We start from the raw sequence: 12,982 nt of genomic DNA, 5'->3' as shown, positions 1-12,982 counted from the left end.
GGTAAGGAGATCGCAAGCCCTGGCAAGGTGTTGTCTGCACCGCGCTAAGCCAGTGAGTGCACCTGCCATCCCTATGTAGGATCCGAACCTGTGGCCTTGGTGCTACCAGTGCCACACTCTCCCGAGTGAGCCGCCAGGCTGGCCCCCTAGTCTTGATATTTTTAATCCTCTTGAACAAGGTCCTAAAATTTTCATTTTGCACTGGGACCTGCAAATTATGCAGCTGGTTCTGGGCATTTTGTACGTAAATCCACCTTTACATAAATTTCTCCACAAAACACAATCACAACAAAACCAAGAAAGAGGTAAATGGTGAGCAATATTTTTGTTCTTCTTGCTTTCTTTTTTTCCCCTTTCTTTAATTGCAATCACACATAGATATGCTTCAAGGCAAGGTTTGGGAAAGGAAGCTTCACCCTTCATCTCACGGCCTCCACAGAGAAAAAGAGTTCTTTTCGATGTGTCTGCTCCTAGCCAACTTAACAGCAGCACCTGCATTCCCCTACCCAACTATGGGAATTTATGAGAAAAATGGGAGAGTGGAGGGGAGGGGGGGTGAGCTGAAGAGCTTACATACAACCCCACACACACACGCACACACATACACACGCACACACATACACACGCACACACATACACACGCACACGTCCGCCAACATGCCACACACCGAGAACTTTCTACCCATAGTGTACTTGGAGTTATAAACATGCTCATCAATTGCTGATGGACAGTTTACGGAAAGAGAGATTTCATTACGTCTTTTACAGAGTCCTAAAGATAAAAAAATGTTGCTTCAGAGCTATAGGTACCGGGCAAGAAATCCCCAGTGTTTCTGAATTCGTTACAGCTTCAATTTAAGATTACCCCATTAAATAAAATTTCTTAAAAGCTGTACGTCAGTGTGGTTTGACTTAAAATTAAAAGAACATTGCAATTCTTTTGATTTTGTTAATATTCCAAAAATAAATATTTGACTTGTAAAGGTTAAGGAAAATTCATCCTGTTTACAATCGCTGCACATGTCCTGCGCTGGTTCCAAGTCTGTCAGCCAAACAGCCGTCCCCTTCCACCAGGCTCTTTGGCCAGCTGTGTGCCCAGGGTTGCTTGAAGACCCATAAAAAGCATTTGCGGACTTTCATATGGACAGGTGTCCCTGCGTAAAGTAAAGCTGCCTTCCAAAGAATGTAATAAGAAGGATCACACATTTAACTCCATAAAATAGTTTAAATTGAATTCAAGTAATGAAACAAAAGGGGCGTCCAGACAACTTAAACAATAGGAAACTTCTCTGCCAAACTGCCTTTGCCTTTGGTGAGGAGGTACCTGATGCTCCGCTCAGGTGGCACCACCCAGGGGCACGCTCTGTCAGTCCGACTTCTACATCCGAGGCTGGGCTCTGCCTGCCTACAGAAAACACCTCGCATCTGTATTTGTATGCTTTAGGAGCTAGATAAAAAGACTCCTGTGCGGAGATGCTTTTAACTTTCATTTGTCTTGTCCTGAGTATTTTGTGGGGATTTCTCCAGCTGAAATTATGGAGAAAAGCTGTTCTTTCCCTTCAGTACTGAGCACTGCTCCATCAGGACACAGGTAGCGCTAGCACGCGGCAAGCTCTGCTAGATGCAAGCCAACGCATCAGAAACATGCCGGCTCGGTGCCCTTGATTATATTGCCGGATCAGCAGTGCTTGGAATGCGTCTCAGCAAGCCATAAGCCGCACACACTGACAGGATTGAGCAGAAACTGAGTGTAAACATTCAGAAACTTTTCTAACAAATTTTTAAGTTGCAAAAGAAGTACAAAGAGCTTCCTTCCACACACTCTTCATCCAGACTCCCTAATTGCATTTCATCACACTGCCTTAATGCTGTGTGTGTGTTTGTGCGTCGTGTACATGTGTGTATCCCTGAGCCATCCAGTAATAAGTTGCAGATGTGATGCTCCAGTATTTCATTGTGCATTTCCTACAAACAAGAACATTTTTCTACATAACCAAGGTACAGCCATCAAAATCAACCAATTCACATTGAGTCTCCGGTCCCCACTCAAAGTTCCCTGATGTACCAACAGTGTCCTTTGTCAGTCCAGAGTCAATTCAGGATCGCACATTGCCTGCATTTTCAGGACTCTAGTCCCCTTTCATGTGAAATGGTTTCTCAGCCTTTCTTTGTCTTTTACGGTCTTGGCATTTTTGAAAAGTTCAGGATCTTTACTTGATAAAAATGTTCCTCAGTTTGGATTCTGATGTTTCCTTGCCACTTGTGCATTTTTGGCAAAAACCCCTTAAAAAGTGTTCTCAGTGAGCCCCATCTGGGGGCACTCAGTGTTAATTTGTCCTATTATTAGTGGTGGTAATTTTATCACTTGGTTTAGATGAGGTTTGTTGGGATTTCCTGCTTTAAAGGCATTTAATATAATATAGTATTTAATATTCATTAAACGATAAGTGACTAATGGGTATTTTGTGGAGAGAAACTTTGAAACTTCAACAAGGTGGGCCTGTCCCTTATTTCGCGTTTATTCATTTACGACAGTGTAAACTCCTGAATTCCTATTTTGCTCAAAAGGTTACAGAGTGCAACCATCATTGTTTATCTTCATGCCTAAATGGCCCATTTGGCCAGTGGGAATGCCTTTGAGCTGGCTCCTGGGTTGGCTTAACATACCCACATCATTTTTTGAGCATTTCTATACTTTCTGGCACAAAATAAATGCTCCAGCCTCATCTTGTACTTTCTCTGGCCAACACTGGAGTCATCCATTCTCCCACGGGCCCTGGTTCCTCTAGGTGGGGTGTGGCATTCAGAACCTAAGTATGGGATCTAGGCATGTCCACCATTTCCAGGGTGCCACTGTTTCCAGGCGCTTTCAGCACAGACAGAGCTAGGCAGTGCGTGGGTGCGTGCATACATTGCATGTGCGTATGTACACGTGTACACATACACTTTATCTCTATCTATCTACTAAAGACCGTCAGTTCACAACACCCACAATCCATCCCACCAGTATAGTGTTTACTTTTAACCACTCCTCTTTCCATACATCTAATCTCCGTCCCCAACAGTGTGAAACACACATTGTCATCCTCCTCAATGGCCGTGTTCGTAGTTTGATTTCACCTGTATAACCAGTCTCTCAGCTACGCTGGCTAAAAGCTTGGCCCAAGTGCCAGCCCCTCTCCCTGGCCAGGTGCTCTGACTGACTAAAGAGAAAAGGGAGGGGCGGGGAGGGGAGGGAGGAAGAAGAGGATGAAGGTGGAAGAGGAAGCTGTCTAGTGTGACATGGGGCCATGAAGGGACAGGAGCTGAAACCATGAAGGAGACACAGCAGAAGACCCCACAGCTGGGGCTGGGGGCAGGGTGTGTAGAAATACCTTAGCTTCTCCCGTGGCCCATCGGTGTCCCGTCTGAAGACCAGGCAGCCCTGGGGAGACAGTTCCCACACACAGTGGAGCAGGACAGGGGGAGGGTGAATCTGGAGCCAGCCTGGAGGCAGAAGGGGGGTCTGTTCCTGAGCCATGAGCCCCCTCTAGGACAGCTGGAACTCAGGATGTAGAGGAATGTAGGGGAGGCAGAGGAAGGGTTGCTGAAAATCAACTGTTTAGAGAGGAAATAAGGTAGACTGGAGCCAGGTCACATCAGCACATCCTTTGCCAGGTCTTACATTAGGGTAAAACAATAGCAGATTTCAGCGATGCAAGGCCTCCAAGTACTTACTTCAGACAATTCAACCTAAACACCTCTAAACATCTTTACAGAAAATTCAAAAATGTGGCCTTCCAGAACCATTTGCTGCTAGACTTCTTACCCCTAAAGTGCCTACATCAATAGGAAAATAAAAACTATCAACATTTGTATGTCCGTCCAGAAGGTGTGCCAGCCGCGGGCACGGAGCTAACTGCCAGGCTCCCTAAACCCAGTGAGCCAGGCTCTGGTGCTCAGCACACTGCGGAAAGCGCAAGGCGACCCTGGTCACAGACAGCGGGCAGCACTTAACTCTATCACCCAAACTTCCCACAACAAACTAGAGAGGTGAAGAGCCAACTCCAGCCCTCGGAACACACAGTGAGGGGCGTGGCTGTGAGGACCACCACAACCCACCTCCACCTCAGCTCGCACAGGCGTGCACATGGAAGTGTAGCACTTTTGGGGTTGGGTGGATTAAATGCTTCTGAGTGATTTTCATTAGAGTAAGTGGTATTTTGATTAAAGCACTCGCTGTATCTCATGTGAACAGAATCATAAAGGCCCAGGATCCACAAGGACAATGATGCTGTGTCCAAGTCCTTTGCAGATTTTGTTTTAGGAATAATTAGTATCCGCCATATCCCTATAAGTAAGGAAGGAGAAATTGTTATGATCTTTATATTTTATCACTGCAAAAATGCAGGAACTGTAAGCAATGGGTTGGAGAATGAGCTAGAATTTGAACCAGGTGACGATGTTCAAGTCTGTCCAGGCCAGCACCCGAGTGTGGTGGCAGGGGACAGGGTGGACCTCGCCGGGTGCCACTGAATGTGCATGCACTGTGCACAGGCTGGTGGAGGGCACACCTCGCCTGAATGTGTGACGGCCACTGTGGTGATGGTGACGACAGGCTGATGTCACCTAGCTCAGAGCATTTTTCTGAAACGCTCTCAAGTTAGCACGAAGGAATGAGAGAGTTTGGCATGGAGGCACATGAGAAAAATCACATTTTTCTATGCATTGTAGTAGCTTCCCTAAAGAAAGCCAATAGCTTCTCCCTCATTTCCAGTGGTCTCGTGCACATCTATGCCACTTATCTGGCAGCTAATCATACCATACCTAGTGACATCTTTGCATGATTGTCTTGGATTGCTGTCTAGCTCCTGGCATTACTTAAATTTTAATGTTGCATGTATTCTATGTCCAACCAAATAGTAGATTTTTTGAGGGCAGGGACTGTGCCTTTTTTCTCACCACTGGCTGCTTCCTACCCCTCCTTAGAGCCTGGCCTAGTGAGTGGACAGTAAGTACTGGTCGAATGGAGCCTTACTGGTCACAGAGGCAGCCCCATCTCCTCCCGCAGTTAAGAGGCAGATGGGACACAGGGGAGGAGACATGGGGTGGGTGGCATCGATCTCCCACCTGTCTGGAGTATGCTGGGGGCAAAGGGATCTTGCCAGAACCTATCAGGTTCTCAGAACCCTCGGGACAGAGGGAGAAGGGACTCTGCCACTCTCAGTCATCAGCAGGCTTAGGCACCTCCATCGAGCTGGGCAGAGGTACAGGGACACAGTGATGTGCCTGAGAGCCCCCAGATGCAGGGAGCAGCAGATCATTTCAGACAGATGCCCCAGGCAGATCTCAATGAAAACATCTCAGGATTTTCATAGCTCGTTTTTTCCCTATGAAATTTCTTTCTTCTCATGTCTGTTAACTTAGCTAGTTAAACTGTCAGGCCAGTTTTGAAAGGGAATAAAATCTTTGTCCCTCCTCCCATCCTGAAGCCAAAATCTATTTTGGTTCATATAAAAATGATCAAATTACAGCTTTTGGCATGTTCTTAACTAGGAAAAAATAACTTGGATTAACTAGAGCTAATAAACTAAGTATTTTCAATTAAATTCTAACAGTATAAATATCAGTCATACCAGTCTAAATCCTAAGCAACTTTAAAACAGTATGTGTAACCCTCAAAGCAGCTGTCTGAAAAAACAGCTTCTATTACTCATATGAAATGTGAGGCAGTAAAAGCAGTTGCTCGAGGGACTCTGCACAAGGGAAAATGTCTCAGATGCTGAGACGGAGCCCAGGCAGGTCTGGGTTTTCCGTAATAGGCCATTTCAGCCAAAAGAGAAAAGCGTCCTTTTCCCCAGTTTCTGTCCATCAGTATTGGGCTGACTCCCGTTGTGCTCTCAGGGAGCCACAGATGGGAGAGTCCTACTGTTGCTGGAGGCAGATTAAGCAAACCTCTGGAGAGAGAAGACTTACTCCAGCACGTGCCTGCTGAACGGACTCTGCCCATCGGCATTCACCCATGGTCAAGTCCCAACACGAGGGCACGCAAAGGCCCTGGAGTGCTTGTGTTCAAGCAATGGGCGCTGCTCTTGATCTGGCCACAGCCTGTTGCTTGGCTCTTGCGGCCTGTGGGGCTCAGGGTGTGAAGGGCTCCACACTCTGCCCTGGTGACTTAGATCCCTTCTGATCGGCATTGCAGATGCACACATGTCACTCCTGGGCTCATCAGCACTAAGCTAGGGGCCTTACTCTTCTCATGCAAGTGATGGACCTGGCTAAAAACCCGTCATCCAGTGCTCTATGCAACAAACCTTCACTGAACATCTGAGGGCCTGGCAATGTGCCAGTCACGCTATTTACAAGGATGACTGAGCATCACCCTGACCTAACGATATTCATGGATATTGTACCTTAGACGATAGGACAGATATGCATTAACAGATTATTCCAGTGCAGCCAGGTAAGTACTGTAATAGGTGTGTGCACAGCATAACCATGGGACAACAGAGGGCACCTATCCCAGGAAGGGAAGGGTGTGCAGACAGAAGGCACAGCATCTGCAAACAGGAACTGAGCAAAGGACAGCGAGCCAGCTGGACAGACTGCACACACATATAGACATGCAGAGGAGGGGCTCCACTGGAATCAGATGTTAATACCATTTGCATTGTATAAAATAACATATGAAAGTCATTCATCATTATCTGTTCAAACTTCAGAATAAAAATTGTGTGCTTTCATTAAAATCTCATTTGTTTGTAAAGGTCATTAATAAAAAATGACTTGAATTAAAACTGATTTTAGTCTTCAAACCAAAAGTGGGGGATAGAGAATTTATAGTTGACCTTTCTAAACTTTGCAGAAGATATTTACTTCAACAAGTAATTGACCTTCATTGTATGAGTGTAAACAGTTCAAATAATTCTGCTTAGCCAATTGTTGATATTTTATTCTAATAAATCAATTTTATATGCTAAAATGAAAGCATGATATGTTTTGCTTAGAAAAAAACAGTTTTCGGAACTGACCAGCATTTTGTAGGGGGTTAGCAAACTAGATGATACTTGAATGCCCTTGAAAAAAACTAATAAAATGCAAGACTCATCATTTAATGTGTACTTTTAGTTGTAAAATGCTGTGTCGGTCAGAGGCCAGTCAGGAAAAATGAAATCAGTTTCAACTGAAATGTCTGATGATATGGAAGACAAGCTGAAGGATGCAGCCAGCATCAGAATTTTGGGAGCGACACTGAAAGGAACAACTGGCTACAGAAAGGAGAAAGTCCCTTTGCCTACCTTCCTTGGTTCTAACAAGGAGCCAACAGGCAAATGGCAATATAGTCCCAGCCCCAGTATCACAAAGCAGGGTACACAAGAGAGGGTTTGAAACTCAGAGACGAGAGCTTAATAACTGGTACAAATGGTTTAAGACAAAACAGAATTAAGCTCTAAAGAAAAACAAAAGGAGAGCTACCACTTCGTGGCAACTTGGGTACCTCCCAAATAATGAACTTCAAAATTATCTACAGAAAGTTTGCTTGAGGTAAGAAACAAATTATGACAAGAGATAGAACCTGATTCCCGTTCTCAGATCAAGACTCCTGATTTTAGATGAATCTTCACAGGAACCCCAATTTGTTCATTAACCTCTTTGATATCTGGTATATGTTGGGCACATAGAGAGTGTGGCAGACCCTACCTGGCTTTTCCCTCCTCTTCAGGGCTCACAGTCAGACTCTATTGGCCAGCCCTCCTGCACTTTGTTTGGGGCCATGTGACATGAGACCAGAGGAGTGGGACATGATGTATGCCTGTAAAATCTCCTAGGTGCAATCCTTTCGTCATCCCCCTTCTCCTTACACAGGTGGTGGTGGTGATGTCACCAGGTAGGAGGGGTCACGTGAGGAACACTGAGCTTTGCACCCCTCCCACCCCGACTCACAGTGTTGGGAGCTGTGGAAATGTTGAGATTTATTTATCACAGCATAGGGCGACCCACTCTAACTCACACAGTGGGTACCCAATAGGAGTTCACTAAATGGCTAAAAATATTTAATTGTGAAATGTAGATATACCTTTGCTCATAAATACTCATAGAAATAAAACTATAATTCAGGAATTTACTCACGAGTGATGCTAATGCAGTAGGTCTCGGGTTATCTCATGCTCTTCAATTGCTATGAAAACCATTACCCATAGCCCACTCTTTCTCATGGGATCAGCCCTGGGTCACATGGCTGGTTAGTGACACAGGTGGAACCTGCATCTAGGTCTCCTAACTCAGAGCCAGTTGCTCTGTGAGCAAATTACCTGTAAATGCAGGCCCCAGTTTTGTGACGGTTCTTTCCCTTTTGTGGCTGCCAGAGTCTGTTCCATCAGTGCTGGCACAAACCGGTGGGGTGGGGGAAGCAATGAAGGCGGGAGCAGGGAGTGGTGAGGGCGAAACAGGTGAGCAACAGGCTTCAGCAAAGGCAGGGGCCCAAAGAGAAGGGACGAAAGGTGTTATCAAACTGGAAAAGTCCTTGGGTCCTTCTAGTAACCTGAGAGTCATTTTAATTGATGTCATACCTTGATGGAAAAGATACTGATAATAGCATTTGTGAGAGTAAATCAGAAAGGGAATTAGAAAGTGTGGTACACGGTATGTTTCCTTTATGTTCACTTCATCAAGTGCTTTCCTTTCCCAAGCTTGCTCCGGTAGGAGTGACTGTTCTGTATGAGCCAGGTAGGTCTCTGCACGCTATCCCTGACCTCCTGCCTATGAACCCGAGTTAATGAACATGAGTTGCTCTTTGGCATTAACATAGCTCAGGGCGCAACAAGATTTTTCTGTAAAGGACCAGATAGTAAATGTTTTTTGGCTTTGTGGGTCATAGGTGTCTGTTGCAGCTCAAGTCTGCTGTTGTAGAGGGAAAGCAGCATAGACATGTGAACAAATGAGCTTGGCTGTGTTTCTATAAAACTTTATTTACAAAACAGGCAGCAAGACAAACCTGGTCTGAGTACCATAGTTTACCAACCCCTAGTCAAGCTCATTAACTTGATAAAAGCCAGGAGCTTCTGAAGAGCTTGCTGTAGTCACAGATACTAGTTTCTCTTTCCAATTATGCAAATGAGTATGGCCCTTCGGACTTGGGGAGCGTGGATATTTTACACAACCCCTCAGTGCTCCCAGGAAATAGCTTAAAATGCATACAGCACTCATGTGAGTGGGTCCAGTTCTGGAAGCTGGCCTGCTGAAAGTGGAAAGTTCTCTGCTTCTAAAGCTGGACAAGAGGAGAAGCTGTGTTCTTGTGATTGGAATTAACTGTCCCTTTTGGTTGGCCACTGCACGTTAGTAGTTTTGGCAGCAGAATCACCATCTTTCCATGTAGACTCTGGAATACCCACCTGTGGTGGCCTGGCAAGTGTGCCCTTGGTGACTGAGTGTGGTTCATCCTTAGCCCACTGAAGCTTGGAGCCCAGTGCTGAGGGAGTCACGGAGCCTGGTGCTTTTGCTTTTGCTGAGTACAGATTTCATACCTGGCAAACCTGCAATGAGAACAAACTTTTTTTTAAAAAGCGCAGAATGCAAATGAAAGGTCAGAGACTGAGTGGAGTAGAGACAGGTTGAGAGTCATGTGCATGAGCTGCCAGCTCGTTCAGGACATGAAATCGACACCATTTTATAAATTATTTTTTATTAATTATAATTAATAAAACATTTTATTTCATTATAAAATCTAAAAAATTACATCTTTCCATTGATTATTTTTCATCAAGAAAATAGCTATTCACAAAAATGATCACTGGTAAAAGCAAAGGTATTCGCAAGAACTCTAGCTTGTTCTAACAACCAGGCCCAGCATAAAGGCCTTTTCTCCTCAAAGGCTCTTATTTCCTAAGAGTATCTCTGCAATGATGTTCACTCAGCCTTCAAATTCCAGTTCAAGTCCTAATTTTGGAAATGTCCTGTGGCAGAAAATGTGGCCAGAGTTCCTGGTCTGTGAATTGTATCTTAAAATACACTTTCCTAGCAAACTTCCCTTAAGGCAGTCTACATTGGAATTTGGTTTTTAGGAGTCTTACAGCCGCACAGGAGGAGCCTGTCCTGGCTTATGAGTGTTTCTCAGGATCGATCTGCGACTAATACGTAAGGGGCTCCGTGGCTGCGGCTGCAGAGAGCACTTCTCAGCCTGACCAACCAGGCGCGAGCACGGGGCACGATTGAGCAGGGCCTTGTGCCCCTGTCTGCCTCAGCATCTGCAGAGCCCACTCGCTCACAGCGAGGGTCACCCTCCTCACTGCAGGCAGCGCTATGCACAGGGCAGGACAGGTGATCTTCCTCCGCTGCCCTTGGTTACAGACGCAGTGCTGGGAACTGCTGACTGTGCACAGTCGCTGCGCACGTGGAGGGCAGATGGCTGTGCCCAATGTAGGGGCAAGGGCACCGCTGCCCACTTGGACTCCCTCTGTTAATAGCATTGTCTAGGCTTCTTGCAAGACTGTATAGCAGGCCACACGGACCCTCTCATGTGGCTAAAAAATGTCGACAGGACAAATTGAGTTCAGAGTGAGAATGCAAAGAATTTCTAAAGCCATTACACACAGGCAGCCCTCAACTTGGCTGTCACTGGGTCCCATGGTAAAGCGGCAGAGCCAGGTCAGGTGCATTGAATGCACGCTTGTCTGAGCGAACTTGTGGAACAGCACACTGGGGATGGGGGGGTCTTGACTGTGAGGCCTTGGAAACATTTTGCCTCTTTCTCAGCAGAAACTGTTTCTTATTCTACCGTATTCTCTGTAACAAGGATCTGCAACTGTTTGCTATAAAAAGCCAGAGAGTAAATAGTTTTGGCTTTGCCATCTATAAAGTTCTGTCACAACTGCTAATCTCTATCTAGATACTGACAACATGTAAGTGACCTGAAAATAAAGAACTTTATTTACAAAAACAGGCAGTGGGGGCAATGGAATGTTATTTAGCCTTGAAACAGAAGGAAATTCTGACACACGCGACAACGTGGATGACCCTTGAGGGCATTATGCTAAATGTAGTAAGCCAGCCACATTTATATCAGGTAGAGTAGTCCAGTTCATAGAGATAGAAAGTAGAACGGGGCTGCCAGGGGCTGGGGGAGGGAGGAGTGGGGAGATGTTGTTTAATGAACACAAAGTTTCAATTTGGGAAGGTGAAGAGGTTCGGGAGATGGCTGGTGGGGCTGGTTGCACAGCACTGTGGGTGGACTTAATGCCACGGAAACGTACACCTGAAAATGTACCCGAAAGGTAAGGCATGTAGTGTACAGAGAAGTATCACATTTTTCACTCAGCAAATGGTCACAATGTTTCTCCAGCCTCAGTCCTCTGGGGTGTGGGGGATGGATGGGGAGAGAAATGTGTGGTGTGGTCCCTGTTTCACTGGGGACACAAAAATGTATTCATGAAATCATCTGAGTTTTCAAGAAATTCAGAAAAGAAAAAGGGAAGAAAGATTTAAATCTACTTTTGGGGGAAATGGGTCATTATTTTGTTCTCAAGAGCAGTCTGTTCTAAGCCTGTTTGAGCACATAATTCCTTGTTCTCATTGCCTAAAAATATGTCTCAAGGACAAATGTAACAGAAAACTGAATAAGCCTCAGTAACCGTGCTGTGTCAGACTGCAGTGTCCGGGTGAATTTGCTCGGTCATTGCTGGGGACTGAATTGTGTCCCCCAAAATTCGTTTGTTGAAGACCTAACCCCCAAGGTGATGGAATTTGAAGATGTGGTCTTTGGGAGATAATTAGGTATAGATGAGGTCACGGGGTGGAGTCCTCATGACAGGATTAATGCCCTTACAAGAAGAGACCAGAGAGCTTGTTCTCTCTCTGCCATGTGAGAATGCAGCAAGAGGGCAGCCATCTGCAAGCCAGGAAGAGGGTCCTCGCCAGAATTTGACCCTGCTGGCATCTCGATCTTGGACTTCCACTCTCCAAAAATGTGAGAAATAAATGTCTGTTGTTTAAGCTTCCCAACTTGTGGTATTTTGTTGCAGTAGCCTGAGCTAATACAGCTTATATATATGCAAGTATACATCGTGTGTATATGCCTTTGTATCATATGGTGTGTATCACACAGTGTGTGTCATAATTACATATATGTGTGTATATATGTGTATGTGTACACATACACAGGCACACATGTATGTCACCAAATGGCACTCCATCCGTTTGTGTAGACAAGCAGGGATAGAGGGAGGGAGGGAGCTCAAGTTCAAGGTTGCTTCGTTGATATTAAACTTTAAGTAATTTTAAACATTCTCATGGAGTAAAGAGATTTATAATTCCAGAGCAGGAAATTCTCTGTCTGCTCAGGAAAGAACAGAACAAGGAGCGGCCCAACAACGACAACTTTTCTTTGCCCTGTAGGGTAGGGTGTGGGCTGGAGTTTGATTTGATTAAGAAACACCCACAAGTGAAGGGCAGGGGTTGGCTAGCTGACACATTCTCATTTCCTTTCCTTACATAAACTCATTAGCAAAAACATTGATTAGAGTCCTTGCTCATGATCTACAGGTGTATTTCATGTTTTTATCTGTCCCCCAACAGGGCTTGCCCTAAGGAGAGCTCAGTGAGAGCAGTGCTGAGAGCCAGTCATCAGGACATCACTTAGAACACTCTAAAGACGTCAGGTCACCGCCCTTTGGCTGGCTTTGACCCTGCAACCCTGAAGCACAGGGCTGGGGCCTGCTGCAGCCTGGTTTTCTCATCACATCACAGCCCCAGGCACACATTTTCAGTGTACCAAACGCCTAAATCTCACCCATAATTGGGAATGTTTATGCTACATCCTGATCCCATTGTATGTCTGTGCATAATGTCACTAGGATTGTGGTTCTGTTCATTCCTAATGACTTTATGGTGTTTGGTTAACCTTGCTGTGATATGGCTGTTGCCTTTGGAGTTGTAATTGCTACTGCTAATTGAGAAAACCTGGTGATAGATTTAGGCACATTGACTGCCATTATGAGGGCGTGGCACA

This window comes from Cynocephalus volans, chromosome 5 (genome assembly GCF_027409185.1).
Source record: "Cynocephalus volans isolate mCynVol1 chromosome 5, mCynVol1.pri, whole genome shotgun sequence".
In the NCBI taxonomy this organism is placed as follows: domain Eukaryota; kingdom Metazoa; phylum Chordata; class Mammalia; order Dermoptera; family Cynocephalidae; genus Cynocephalus; species Cynocephalus volans.
This window is presented reverse-complemented; position numbering follows the sequence as displayed.